Source organism: Protopterus annectens, chromosome 2.part1 (assembly GCF_019279795.1).
Source record: "Protopterus annectens isolate FY-2018-M chromosome 2.part1, PAN1.0, whole genome shotgun sequence".
Taxonomy (NCBI): domain Eukaryota; kingdom Metazoa; phylum Chordata; order Ceratodontiformes; family Protopteridae; genus Protopterus; species Protopterus annectens.
Window position 1 is genome coordinate 1,459,286,925 of NC_056729.1, and position 15,507 is coordinate 1,459,302,431.

General features: G+C 44.0%; 1 protein-coding gene and 1 non-coding gene across 2 annotated transcripts in view; one reads left to right on the forward strand and one right to left on the reverse strand.

Annotated features, from left to right (window-relative positions):
• Positions 1-15,507, reverse strand: part of LIAS (lipoic acid synthetase) — a 917,328-nt gene that overhangs the window by 81,313 nt on the left and 820,508 nt on the right. The gene's annotated exons all lie outside the window — the stretch shown is intronic.
• On the forward strand, positions 4,063-4,179 carry LOC122795210. Its single transcript, XR_006363801.1, has one exon. It is a non-coding gene; the product is annotated as a small nucleolar RNA SNORD89 (small nucleolar RNA).

Here is a 15,507-nt window from a genome sequence, read left to right on the forward strand (position 1 = left end):
AGGGTGGTTCACCATGTCAAAAGCTTTTGAAAGATCTAAGAAGAGAGCTGAGGCGAGAGTATTATTGTTGCGGTTTCTGTTGATAGAGTCAGTGAAGGAAAGAAGGGCAGTAGTGGTGCTGTGGAATTGTCTAAAACCATGTTGGGTATTGGCTAGTAAGTTATGCTGAATTAAATGGTTCAGTAGCTGGTGATGAATGCCTTTTTCCATGATTTTAACTAATGGGGATAATAAAGCTATTGGTCAGTATTTGGAGTAGTTGTTTGAGTTACCTCCTTTATGTAGAGGAATGATGTAAGAAATTTTCCATATGTCTAGTATGGTTGCTTCATTTATGGCTCTATTTATAAGAATTGATATGGGATAGGCTACAGCTGTAGCTGCTTTTTGCAAATATTCAGCTGGGATCTGGACAGCAGGAGTAGTACAAGGCTTCAGTTTTTGGATGAGTTTGAGGATAAATTTGGTAGAGATGGGTTGTAATTTGAAATTGGGAATAGGGCTATTATTGGGGATAAGAAAGCTAGAGTTGTCAAGGGATAGTTGGCTGGCCAGGGATTCTATGGTCTCAGTAAAGAATGAGTTAAAAGTATTGGCGATTTCGCTTGGGGTTTTGAGATTAGTGTCTGTTCGACTTGGTGTACTGGAGTGCCCAGGGTTCATGAGTCTATTGATATTAGCCCAAAATGTCTATGGATTATATTGCTGTGTTTTCTGCATTTTATAGTAGAATTTTTTTTTTTTATCTGAGAGTTTTGCTTTTTCTGTTGCGTTTCTCAGCGGTTTAAAAATTTGTTGGTCTGCTGTAAGTTTGGTAGTTCACCACCTATCCCAAGTTTTGTTTCAGAGTAAGATTTTTTGCCTGGTTTCTTTAGATAGCCAAGGAGCTGGTTTTGATCTAATTAGAATGGTACGCTTAAGTGCATGTTGGTCTAGGATAGTTAGGAATTTAGAGTTGAAGTATTTGACAGCATCTTCAAGTGGTAGTGTTCTTAGGGGAGACCAATTACAAGCAGTAAGTTCACTTTGGAATAGCTGTATGTTAAATTGTTTGTTGCTCCGAATTGAACGGAATATAGTGGGTTGGGTAATATTAATTTTTTCCCTAATTATGTAGGTGAGAGAATGGTCACTTACATCGTCTGGGAGGGTCCCTACTTTATAAGTTTGTTGAAAGTTATTTATAAGAATCCAGTCTTTTATTTGGTTTGTTATTTCTAGTGGGGGTGGTAATAGTTTGAGAGAAACCATGAAGGTTAATATGGGAAGTAGGATGGTCAGTATTGATGTTCTTCCAATCAATATTGAAGTCTCCTGGGATTATTGTTTCTTGAGGGAAGGATGATTTGACCCGGCAAAGTATATTCTCTAGTGTAGTGATGTTATTCCCAGGAGGTAAATAGACACAGATAATGTTTATGGATTTGTTAGAATTGATCTGTATCTTAGAAATGAGTGTTTCAGCATTATTTTCCAAAGGAGGGTTGGAGGGTGAAGAGGTGATTACTAGGCCTTCTTTGAATAGGATTGCTACTCCTCCACCCTTTCTTTTGTTGTGGTCACATCTCAGTATATTATAGCCTGGAGGTGTGATTTCATTATCATGGGTTCCAGGTTTCAACCATGTTTCAGTTAGGCAGAGGATGTCAAAGGAGTATATATCCAGGAGTGCATGGAGGTGGGCCACTTTATTATTTAAGCTTCGGACATTGAGATGGGCAACTAGGAGTGTGTTGGGAAGTTTGGTAGGGGACAGTGAGGTGGTGGGATGTGGAGTTTGAGAGCTGGAGGTATAGACATTGGCTGGGCCTGGATTAGGGTGGATATCTCCATCTTTTAAGGATAGCCTTTTCAGTCTAAGTAATGGATTTTGTGTATTACTGATTAGATATAGAACTTTCCTGGTTATTGTATTTTTTATATTTAATGTGGGCTAGTCTGTGGTACTTTGAATTAAGGTAGCTTGGTGTGGAAGTTATATTTATGTGCTGTTGAGGAGTATTAGGTGGTTGAATGGTTGTTTGTTGATAAGGATAGTGAAGGTGAGAACAAGTTTGATGTGTAAGTGTGGTTAAGACGCAAGATGAGGTGAGAAAAAATATGAGACTAGAAAAGAGAAGCGCTTTGGTAGTTGTATATTTAGCTAATGTGAACATAATGCTTGGTGAGATAATGGTACTTGGTATGAGAGATAATGGTACTTTTACTGTGTAACTGGAACTTTCCTCCCCATGCCTCTGCTGAAAACAGTTGGGCTAACTGCTAAACAAATGGAAAATAAATAAAGATAAATAAATAGTAAAAATCTAAAATTTGTGGACATCAGTACAATGCATAACAGTTAACAAGTACAAATTCCAAAATTTGTGAACGGTATATAGCATAGACCAAACACATCTCTCATATATTCTATTTGTCTGTTCCAGGATTAAGTGGTTGACAGTGTACATAATGCAATTGCTACATCATCTCAGGATGCCCATGTCTACCAAGCTAGGTACAGAGCTAGGAGAGGAGAATGTTTGCAATCAGACAAGGAATGTGTGCTTTCTTGGTGTAATGCACAGTGGCCATACTCATGGATGCTTTAATAATGTAATGTGGAGCTAAATAGCCGTAACTAATGCGGAAATACCGCTCACCAGGAAAACTGGTCGCTCCAGTTATGAAGTAGTTTTTAAAAGGGAAATTTCAACTTCATGTGGCTGCATACACTGTATAGACGTCACCACTAACCGCCACTAGACAAACAGCAGCTTAGCACAAACATGAGGCTTTTATATGTTTTAAAGGCATATTCAGGAAAAAATTTACTCATTTGATTAGCGAGTGTACCTACTTCTAGCCTTACAGACACCACAGTCATAGTGGTAACGCTTCACCCAAAAAGGAGTTTATCTTGCTCGCATCATTCAATAACAGTTTAATACACATGAAAAATACCATAGTGGGAAGGAAACTGTCGAAGCGTGTTTATGTGGGCGGTATTACTTCTTAATCGTCATATCTGGTTCTGGGGAGGGAAGAGAGTTCAAGGTAGGAGGTTGTGAATGTAAGGAAACCGAGGGGATTAGAAGAGAATGGTTTATTCCTGTAGTCAAAGATGAAGGTTTAAGTAGTGTCTTGTGAGAATATCCTGGCGTACGAACCAGTGGGCCTAGAACTAGGAGCCGCCATAACTTTATTTTGAAATGGTTTTGTTAGGAAGTGGATTTCAGTGGGAGTACGTTGAGCGCGGCTGCGGGTTTACAACAGTCTGGTACTGTGGGGTTAATACAAAGCATGTTACATCTATTAGTTTGTGTCTCCGGTCTGTGGTAAAGTAAAGGTTGGTGGCTGGGCGCTGTGCAGTGAAGCACCTTCGTTGTGTATAGAATATTATGTCGCACAGCTGTATTATGCTTTCGGCTAAATGTTTACCGGTATGTGAATGGCGGGCATGCATTGTTAACAGAATTTGTTTACTGCAGTGTACTTAATTATAGCCAGAATTGGGATTTCAGTTACGTAAACGGATTCACAAATGGGGTCGTGTATAGTTCTAAATTTTTTTTTATAAAAGCTGTGGGGTTTGCAACTTTAATGCCGCCACGAGCTTTGTTCCAGTGTCATTCTTTCGGAACAACGTCTAGGCTGCTCAGGGCCTGTGACGCCCCTCCCTCGTTAACTTTTTTTTCCCTTTGCCGCAGTTTAGTGCACATAAGGGCCTGCTGACTAGCGTGGTTAATCGATTATGAAATTTAAATAAGCAAGGTCATTTGAGTGTAGTTTTAGAAGTTAGGAAGTACTGTCACCCACTCTTTATCGAGAGAGGGTACCTTAATAAGTACGAGCTGCGCAGCTAACGGCATATGCACATCTTTGTAACGTAATAGTTCTATATTATTTGTATGTTGTTAGTTTACAGAAATGGCATAAGGCACCACCCAGTAAACACACCGTTTCTGTTTGGATCTGGTTTGTGTGTATACTTGGAGAATAATTGGTATTTTTGTGTACAAGATGGTTGCTAATCTGTAGTAAATGAAAGGGGGCAATTTTCCTTTCACACAGGAGCTCTTTGCCAATGAATGATGACATTAAAAGGCCGAATTGCAGTGCTTCTGGTTAACAGTTTGCTCCCGTAGCTGGAGGCACCATGACAAAACCAGCTGAAGCGAAATTAAGTCTGACTATGGCAGAGCATCCTGGAACTGTTAATTGCATTTCTGATTTACTTTGTGGTTGTCGGAATTCACACCTGCAGCCTATGGTGGCATTATTTGGTTCATTCATAATTCTGCGTGTATTTGGGTGTTTTAATGGTAATCTAAAAGTAGTACCTCGTAGGATGCGCGGTAGCAAACCCCGCCCAACTCCTCCAGCTATGCGGAGCCAGCTTCCGCATGAATTCACACTCCCCGCCGTGCCGAGGTATGAATATTTATGACCTGTCTAAGCTGCCTGAAAAAGTTTATTGGCGCAGTTTTACAATAAATTCCATGCTTTTTCAATCACAGAAAAAGGCGCAAAGCACCCGTTCAAGAAACCGTAAATAAAAATGTAAACCCGGTTTAAGTAGCGTAAAAGCCATGCAGTTTATTACTACATCACACATACAAACTAGTCACAAAATACAAAGTATAGCTAGCAACAGAACCAATGACAATCAGCAGTTCAAGCACCAACATGCTCCACCTCAGAAAATCTAAATCCATAAGAAATACAAGAGGAAGAGACTTAAACCTTAACACAGTTATACATAGGACGTGCTGGAGGGACAGATTCATCACCCAGAGACTCCCTATGCTGTGGAACAAAATCCCGGTACATGTGAGGCAGAGCACCTCGCTGGCCCTGTTCAAGAGAAATCTTGATTAATGGATGGGAGATCGCAGGTTTACCCCGGGGATCACCGCAGTGTCACTGCTGGACAGAGGCATGGTAAACTAATGGGCATAGTACCTTTCAAACGTAAGGGGTGGTGAAAGCCACATAACTTCGGGCTAGGCTTATAAATGCCCTAGGGCAGATAGCCTAGTATAAACCTATGAAACATTGAAACAGATCCACTGTATTAAATCACCGTAAATAAAAGGTAACGTGCACATGTTAGCCGCTATGATTTCGGCCACCCAGTTCCAGTTCATGCAAATCCTCGTGCTCTAAATGTCCAACTAGGCACTGGAACTACTTCATCCTGTTTGCTGTATTTTTCACGCCTCAGGAACTCTTCTACATGACTGTGCGCCATATGCCTCAGAGTCCCATTCATTTTATTTTACATTTGTTGACCGGGAGAGTCCAACTGGATTACACATTTCATTTTCAAGGGAGGCCCGGAGAGAGAAGCTCCAAGAGAACAATTTTTTTTTTTTAAACATAGTTTTAAGTACAGACTTTTGGCATACAATTTCAGCTGTTTCTTGCATCGAGACCACATGGCCTCAACAGCATTTGTATGTGCACCTGTCCTGGGGTCTACAAAATTCTTACTGTGGTTGACAGTGAGGTGGGTATAATTCATCCCGGACAGTTCACAAATGTCCCTGTATGCAGCCCATTCGTCAGACAATCACTGTCACCGGTAAGACATGCCGTTTGGTAATTGGGAGTAAAGTGACGGCATCCCTTTTCTCAACTAAGGTGAGGTAGCCACTTTTCAGACTGTAGTCGTATATACCAAATACCCACCGGTCCTTTTTGGTCAAGGCTCGACCGAGGTTATATTTTGCCTTCACAAGTAGGTATTCATCTATCTGAACCTGTTGACCTGGCACACCCAGCAACATGGGATCGTTCAGCAGTTTCCAGCTGCAGACATCCCATAGAAACTGATACCAGTCCACAAAGCAGTTGCTTGACACAGACAAGTGCTCTGCAAGCCTGCAGATGATATACGGAATACTGCAGTATTCAGTTATACTGGAACTGATCAGAACCAAGTACTAGTCCCCCATTCTCATAGTGTATTTAACACCTTATTTTAGTCTGTTGGAAAATTGAGTGGCATGTTATCTCCACTAAGATAGAGGAGTTTCATGGAGGGTAACACCTTGTGTTGCCTTGCATGTTTAAATTTACACTAAACAAGGTCTTCATGATTCTTTGCTCCGATCTTTGTTTGCTGTTTCCCAGTGGTTTGCAGAGCTACATTCTGACTTCATGTGCTGGTAATACTGTAGTTTACACCATCCAAATCCAGCAAGGATTTGAACTGTTGCTTCTCTGTTATAGACATGGCAAGTGTAAATTTTAGTTACTGGTTCTGTAGTATATCAACATGTTTTCACATTGTAGTTGTAGTACTGATTCTAAGTGTGTAACCATGATCTATCCAGTAGAAGTTTATTTGCCCTTGTTATGATCATGGGTTCCCTTCAGTGAGCATGGTAGTCACTTTTATCGGCCATGGGGGAGGGGGGGTTGTGACCATGATACCATGACGCTGCTTAACCAGAGTTTACATATAATTGGCAGTGATGGTCTGTGTTTCCACAAAACTAATTATCAGTTAATCTGGATAGATGTAATTTTATTGGTCTTGGCTTAAGGTGTAATGCAGGCTCTTGACCTCGGTTTGTTTAAAAAGTGGATTCCTTCCCTGAAAGGCTTCAAGAAATGGAATCTGTAGGGGACTGTGAAGGGGCAGATGCCTTCCAGGATGAACCATTGTGTTCAGTGGGAGAATGCGGACATGTGCTTCCATATCCGTTTTGCTGCCTTCTGATACATAGCATCTCCGGCCAAGGATAGCCAAACATCTGGCCAGTATACAAAAGGCAAAGATAGCTCAACATCTGGCCAGTATACTAAAGCCTTTAGCATCCGTATGTGCAGTACATCACATGTATGCGCAAGGCGTGGGAAAAATGACATGGGAAGTGTGCACTAAAGAACGTCTGTGCTTCCAGGCCAAGCAGTTTGCCAAGTTTTTGTCCCCAAGACCCTGTGTAGTCATCTCTCTGCTGTCTCATTACCTAGAAAACCAGCATCTTAAGCTGTTGGCTCAGGCTCCTATGAGGAACCTTCCTGTCATGAGGCTCTGCCATCTGCCAAGAAAAGGGTCAAACAACTTGGGCCTGATACTGGCCTGGACATCTCTCTCGAGGCTAGTGAATTCCCAGATGACTGCCTAGTGGCTACTGCAGATTCTACAAACATCTGACTCCTCTAAGGATCAGGACTGTGGGGAAGAGTCCTTGGCTTCCCATATCCCCTTCCCATTTATGATTTGAGGAAGATGTTAGTCCAGGTTCTCTTTTGGGACACTTACTGTATGAAGAAATTCTTTAAGTGGGATTGATCTCAAAGCTTCTGTCATCCAGGAAAGGGATTGTGAATTCGTATAGGTAGTCTCCCCCTGCCCTCCTGAATGCTCTCTCAGCAGCTGACAAACCTGCCAGGCTTTTGTCCTCAAGCAAGCTGCTTTTGTCTGACAAGGATAGTGGGGCCATGGAGAGGCTAGGCAAGAAGGTTTATATTACAGTTCCTTTATCTTGTAGGGCCATTAACTACCAGACTCCTCACCAAGTATGTTTTGGCTCTCCTTAGGAAAGAGGGCACTTGGAGACTTAATTATGGACCTCTACCAACTCAGCTCCAGGTCTTTCTGAATTGAGGGTTGTTTCTGCAGCATGAGAGGGTTTGTATCATTCCTTGTGTGGAAGATCTGCTAATTTGAGCTTCCTCCTAGGTTCTGCTTAAAGATCTCCAGTTCACTAGTTCCGAGCCTGGGGTTTATAAATGCTCAAAAATCTAAAGACTCCCCAGGCTCAGGTTTCCCTTTGTAGGGTCTAGTCTGTCCAGTGATATCCCTGCTGGTCCACAAGGTCCTGCCTCTCTGACTTTTTCCAGTCTTTGTCCTTGAATCAGTGACCACCATGGACTTTCTGTGGGCCCTCAGGTTTATGGCTTCATTCCCATGCTTTCTGTGGCCAGGCTGGCCTAATGGTTAAGGTGTTTGCCTTACAAGTACAAGGTGTAGGGTTTGAGTCTCACAAGGGATAATTGGCTAGGCTTAAAATGGCTCGCAAGGGCAGTTAGCTTAGTATGAACCTATGACTAATGACTATGATTGACAGTTTAAGTCCGCATTGGCCTTCAACATTGCTACCCCTGGGATGATGTCCTTCAAGAATGCAACTGCAGTCCTTACATATGGGTTGTCCTGCCTCAGGCAGCCCTTCGGTCGGCCGGATTCCAAAGTCTGGGTCCGGCGTTGGCTGATGTCGCCTCTTCCCCGACGTCAGAGCGGCTGGGGTATAAAAGCATCAGCCGACGCCATCTTCTTCAGTCTTTCTTGCCGCGCGGTGCCCGAAGCAGAAGCAGTTCGCAAGTGCCGGTCGGCCAGCTCCTGTGTTTTCAGTACCGAAGTCATCAAAAAGCTAAGTTGGGGAGCCTTTTCTTGCCTCAGCCGATGTCAGATAAAACTGTAAAAGTTAACTGTTTGTCTTGTGGTAAACAAATACCTCATAAGGACTTCCATTCTTACTGCCTTCCCTGCCTTGGCCCAGACCACGACGTCTCGGCCTGTGCTGCCTGTGCTTGCTTCAATAAGCGCACACTCAGGCGCCGGGCAGAATTTGCTGAAGACTTTTTCGGCGAAAAGTACTCCTATATCATGCCGTCGGATCAACCGACAACACATATTTCCAAAAAACGGAAGGACCGGGACCGACATTCTCGGCCCGCGACTTCCACCGACACCACGCCAAAACCTACCGCGAGTGCATCGGCCTCTTCAGAGGCGGTAATTCTACCGCTCTAGACTGACGACACCACTTTACCGTTTACTTCTGCCCCGGAGCCTACCCCGGTGCCAGTTGTTGATTTTCCACCTGAAACCGAAGCCCAGGATTTGCCTGAGACCATACCGGTGGACAAAGTTACTCCAGCACATGGGGTAGCTAGGCCTCCAGTGTTTATGTCCATCAAGGCCTTCACACGTGCTAAGGCTGCCAGCCAGGCTAAGTCTCACCCTCCTAAATCTTTTTCTCAGGGTCCCACTTCTGATAAACAGATCATGACTTTAGCTGCAGATCTAATTTCCCTAATCAGAGGCTCCCAGGCTCATCCTGACAGAGGTTCTCAGCCGCCTTCAGACAAAAAGCCTAGGGTTGAGCAGGCAGATAACCTTTCCTCAGATGAAGCCTCTGGTGACTCAGACCACTCAGATGCCCAGGAAGAATCTTTCCAGGCCTACGAGGATTCTGATGCTGAGGAATCTATTCGTTCTGCCTCTCCTCCTGAGAATATTTCTTTCGGGGAAATTCTCCATTCCATGAGAGAGCATTTTCAGTGGCAGGGCCAGGAATTCTCCGACTCCAGGAAACTGCTTCGTACTTTCCTTAAGTTACCCCAGCACAGGCCTTTAGCTATCCCACCAGTGTTAGATGTATTGGATGATGTGTACTCATTCTCGAGTGCTTCTCCTGATTCTCTGCCTCCTGCTCCTGTCAAGCCAGACAGATACTACAGGGTTACTGAAACTCATAAACATCTCTTTAAGGCCCATTCTGTTGATCTGGAAACTATTTCCCAGGGGCCCAAAGGAGTGGCCACTTCCACGGTCAAAAATCCTTTGCCCGCAGACAGGGAATCTAGGTCCCTGGAGAGGTGGGGCAAAAAAGTTTATACCTCAACCACCCTTGCCATGAGGGCCCATAATTGTCTTTTTCATATGTTTCAGTATCAGGATTTCTTGATGGATGATTTGCAGAAAAAGTTAGCCTCTCCTGAGCCTTTAGATAGAAAGGCCTTGCAGGATTTGGTTCATAATACACAGCAGGTTAGCAATCATTTTCTTCAGTGTGGTTATGATGCATTGGAAGCTTCATGTAGGGCAGCTACGACAGGGGCCGTCATACGTAGACATGCTTGGTTGAAAGAACAGGCTTTGCCAGATCATGTTAAAGTAAAGCTTCTAGATGCACCTCTGGAAAAACACAAGCTATTTGGTGCTTTTGCTCAGGATGTGTTGAAATCAATTGAGGAAAAGGCTAAATCAGTGCAAACAGTCAAAGATTTCCTCCAGGTTCAGCCACCAAGGTTCAGCAGGAATTGGCCTTCGAAGAATTGGTCCTTTCCAGACACTGACAAGTTCCAAAGGGGGAAAAACAGGCGTGCCCGAGGGAGAGGGCAATACCGAGGCTCCTACAGGGGACGCCAATGGCAACCGTCTAATCAGAGAAGTGGCGCAGGGACTTCTACTGCCCCACAGGGACAATCACAATGACTTGACTTTGACACCGCCGACCAAGGCTCAAAGAGAAGCACCTTTAGGCGGAAAATTATCCTTATTTTCAAAAAATTGGCACGTTTTAACAAAGGACAAATGGATTCTGGACATAATAGACCAAGGTTACAGGTTCCACTTCCATACTTTACCAAAAAGACAAGGTATGCCAAACCTGCCACAAAATCAAAGGGCAGAGGCACTCATACAAGTTTCAAAGTTGCTACAAATCAAAGCAATAGAAAAGGTTCCTCCTCAGGAACAAGGCCAGGGATTCTACTCAAGACTGTTCCTTGTTCCAAGAAAAGAAAATCAATGGAGACCTATACTGGATTTGTCCGCTCTAAACACTTTTCTCATTGTGCCAAAATTCAAAATGCTGACGCTACAGCAACTTCTTCCCATGCTGGGTAAGGGGTCTTGGCTGGTTACTCTGGACCTCAAGGAGGCATACCTGCATGTCCCAATCAGACACAGTTGCAGAAGATACCTCAGATTTCTTGCAGGGTCAGAGCATTATCAATTCTCAGCATTGCCTTTTGGCTTATCTACTGCGCCCAGAGTATTCCCGAAATGCCTGGCATCAGTAATTGCACACTGCAGACTCCAGGGGATACAAATATACCCTTACCTGGACGACTGCCTTATACAAGCGAACAGCAAGCAAACCTTGATAAAAAACTTGAATTATGTCATTCACTTGCTACAGGCTTTGGGATACACAGTCAACATTCAAAAATCAAGACTACTGCCATCCCAGCAAATAATTTTTCTAGGAGCCAAACTGGACACAAAATCACAAATGGCTTTCCTCACAGAAGAGAAGCAAGAACAATTACCAGATTACTTCAAAAGCCTAGCAAAACTCACCCAGATGACTGTAAGGAAAATCCTACAGGCCCTGGGTTTCATGGCATCTTGCATTCTACTGATTCCACTGGCAAGACCACACATGAGAAAACTACAATGGTACCTAAAAAGTTTATGGTCTCAGCACAGCCACAACTTAGAAGCAATTATTCCACTCATTCCATGTCTGCAAAAGGAATTTTTGTGGTGGGCTCAAGCAAGCCAGCTAAACAAAGGCATGTCTTTCAACAAACCTCAGACAAAGCAAACCATTACAACAGACGCCTCAGATCGTGGATGGGGGGCACACATGGAGGGCAGATGCATTCAAGGGCAATGGGCACCCCGGGAAATGCATCTGCACATCAGTCAAAAAGAAATGTTAGCAGTAATTCATGCAATCGAGGCCTTCGGAAAATTTCTTCAGCAAGGTCATCTGCTAATAAAGACAGACAACACCACCGTTATGTAGTACATAAACAAACAGGGAGGTACTTATTCTTACCCCCTCTGCAGACTATCAATGACTCTTTGGGAAAAGTCTCTGAAACTGAACATACAGTTGCAATCCCAGTTTGTTCCAGGCAAGGACAATGTTCTGGCGGACAGGCTAAGCAGAAACATCTTGGACCCGCACGAATGGATGTTGCATCCAGACATTTTTTCACAAATAACTCATGCATGGGGGAGGCCGGACATAGATCTCTTTGCCTCACACCTCAATCATCATCTGAAGAAGTTCTGCTCGAGGACACACCATCCTCAAGCCTGGAGAATGGATGCTCTCTCCTTCAGCTGGAACTCTCTAACAATCTATGCATTCCCACCTCTACCATTAATGACCAAGGTGTTACTGAAGATCAAAGCAGAACAACTGAAAGGCATTTTGATAGCTCCAGACTGGCCAAGACAGCACTGGTATCCATTACTAAGGAGCATAACTTGCACCAAGCCGTGGCCCCTGCCTCCATGGCCTCTGCTTTTGACTCAGCACAATTACAGGGCGTTTCATCCCAACCTGCAAACTCTGCAGCTGGCAGCTTGGAGGGTTCCATGACTTCTCCCTATATATCTCTCTCCAAGGAAGTTCAACAGATCTTACTGGAAGCACGCAGGCCTTCCACCAGAAAAACTTATTCAGCAAAATGGAAGAGATTCAACATCTGGAATGCCAACAAGGGTCAGGATGCATCAGTAATGAGCATCCCACAGATATTAGAATACTTGGCAGAAATGCTACATAATGGACTTTCATATTCCTCCATAAAAATACACGCTTCAGCAATTTCAGCAAATTACAACAGTGATCCACCTGTGTTTTCACATCCTTTGCTAAGACAGTTTCTAAGAGGGATAAGAATATCAAACCTCCCAGAAAACCACCAGTGCCTGCATGGGACCTCCACTTCGTGTTGGAAAAATTAACTCTTCCTCCTTTTGAGCCAGCAGCATCTTCAGAATTGCAATTTCTCTCCTGGAAAACAGTTTTCCTGTTGGCAATTACCTCAGCAAGAAGAGTCTCGGAGATACAGGCCCTCATGGCAGTACCTCCATTTCTCATCTTTCATCAGGACAGAGTTTCTTTAAGAACCAATCCTTCATTCATGCCAAAAGTGATATCCAGGGTGTCTCTAAATTAAGCAATCCACCTGCCTACCTTCTTTCCCAATCCTCAAAATAAAGGGGAAAAGCTGCTGCACACTTTGGACATACACAGACAACTGCGATACTACTTGGACAGAACAAAAGCCAACAGAAAGTCTGACCAACTATTTGTAGCTTACGCTGCTGGAGTGCAAGGAAAAGCAATTTCCAAACAATTTCAAAATGGATTGGACACTGCATCAGATTCTGTTATTCTTTCCATGGAAAAGGTGTGCCAGCCAATATCAGGCCACACTCCACCAGAGCTATAGCCACATCCACAGCCTTTCTAAGAGGGGTGGCTACAAAGGACATTCTAGAAGCTGCTACATGGTGCTCCGTGCATACATTTTCCAAGCACTACAACCTGCCTTTATATTCCAGATCCCGAGCAGGCTTTGCTTCGGCAGTCCTGCAGGGCATTTTGCTACACCATCTTTATCTTGGAGCCTACCACCCCCAGCTTGGCTATGGTATTCAACCCATATGTAAGGACTGCAGTTGCATTCTTGAAGGACATAGTACAGTTTTGTACCTACCATAAATGTAGATGTCCGATAGATATGCAACTGCAGTCAGGTTTTCCCTCCCTCCTTACCCCTCTGTATATTCTCCTATTGGGTCCACTCCCCCTTTTTCAAATTAGCTGGGGATATCTGTTATGGTGTATCTGTTTATTACTGTTGTGTATGTCTGGAATTTTTTATCCAGTTTCTAAATTTAACCTTCCTTGGAGGGCACCTGGCATCTGGGGCAAGAAACACTGAAGAAGATGGCGTTGGCTGATGCTTTTATACCCCAGCCGCTCTGACGTCGGGGAAGAGGCGACATCAGCCGACGCCGGACCCAGACTTTGGAATCCGGCCGACCGAAGGGCTGCCTGAGGCAGGACAACCCATATGTAAGGACTGCAGTTGCATATCTATCGGACATCTACATTTATGGCAGGTACAAAACTGTACTTTCCCCATAGGGGTTGTCATGAACAGTGGCTTTTTTCATTGGGTGCTTCCTATGACCACACCTCTTGTGGTATCTGTAAGAGGTGTGTGTGTAAGACTTACTGAAGCAGTTTGTCTTCCCTGGCCACTTGTCTTGAAAACCAGTGGGTTAAACAGCCAGCCCAGTTTCTCTTCCCTGGCCACTCTTCTTGAAAACCAGTTGATTAAACAACCAGCCCAGGGTACCATGACAGTCCTTTAACTCCAAGGTACTGCTGCTGTATTCTTTAGCTGTCCAGCCTCCACCGGACATCCCTTTTTAATCCGGGATTGTTGGAGCCCCCATGGATTCGTCCTTGCACACTTGACATTGATGGGAAACTGTGGTTTATCTGGGAGTGTCCTAAAGGGATTCTACAGATATGCTGGTTCCAGGTTCTCACTGAATCTTGCCAAGGGTCTGAACTTCTGGTATTAGGACTGATGTCCTCTCCAAGCAAAGACCAACACTGAAAGTTTCAGTCTGTCCGAAAAGGGAATGGCAACTGCTTGTGGCCCTAAAGCCATCTTTTCAAGGAGTCCTGGTATCTGCTCCTCCTTGGACCTCTGTCCCTTCTAAACAGCTTGGGGAACTGAATTCCAAGGATGAAGATGTCCTAGTCCACAGATGGCTACACCCTTGGCTTATGGTTCAGATGAAGAGGAGTCTCCTTTTGATGAATTGTTTAGGTGATATTCTTAAATATCTGATCTTTGAGAGATGAGTTGCTTCAGGTGGATACTCTTAAGGCATAGTCAGCCTCCTGCTCCTAAAAAAAAAAAAATACTGAGGATTCAGTTTAATTTGTGTTTCTGCTGATCTTGCTGCTCTGTTTTTTTGAGAAACCTAAGCTTTTGCTGTCTTCCAGACTTGCCTTCTGATAAGGGCAATTGAGAGGATTGGTAAGAAAGTTTACACTGCTTCTACTTTGGCCTTTATTAGATCCACACGACCAGGTATGCTGTGGCCTTGATTGCTTGGGCTTGTCACTGACTTTCCTGAGTCTGAGGGCAAATCCTCCGGCTTAGCCTTGTTAGGCTCTGCTTAAATGGCTCACCACTGTATATTTTAAGTGTAGCTGTAATACTGCTGACTCTTCTAGGGCTGTGGCTTTTGGGTCTTTCATAAGGCATTATTCTTGGCTTTGTCTTCAGTCCTCTTCCTGAGGATGTTTAAGTAAAGTTGTTCAATGCTGCTGCTGACATCGTTCAGTCTTTCAGGAGAGAGGTTTAAGATCTTAAAGCTTTGCCTATTATAAAATCCAGAGCCTTTTATATCTGCTTTTGTTACAGGTAACCCCCTCCCCTCAGGCCTGCAAGGGCAGGAAGAGTGGGAAGCAGAGCCCCTCTGCTAAGACTTCCTTGGATTTCTGTGGCCCAAAGTATTCTTTTTTGCTAAGTCTGCTTCTCTAACAGTTCCCACCTCCTTTTAGACCAGGAACCATTTAACCTGTCCCACTTCCCAAGTCGTAGAAGGGGTTTTTATTCTAGTATTCCTGGTTCCTTAAATGGACGGTACTTTGAGATCTATTCTGGTTATCTCCTGGCTCATCCCCTTTCTCAGGGTCCCTTCCTTTCATATGATTACTCTTCAAACCCTGTCTTGCTGTGTACAGGCTCTGAGGCATTCGGTTTTTGCCTTATCTAGACAACCTGTTGCTTCAGATGCCTTCTCCCAGTCACCTAGTATATGATCGGAAGTTGAGTCTGGTGTTTACTGTCAACTTCCAAAAGTCAGTCCCAACTCTGTCAGGATCATGTGTAACTGGGGTGCAGGAGTCACAGTGCCAGTGTTGGCCTCACTTCCACCTCCAAAAG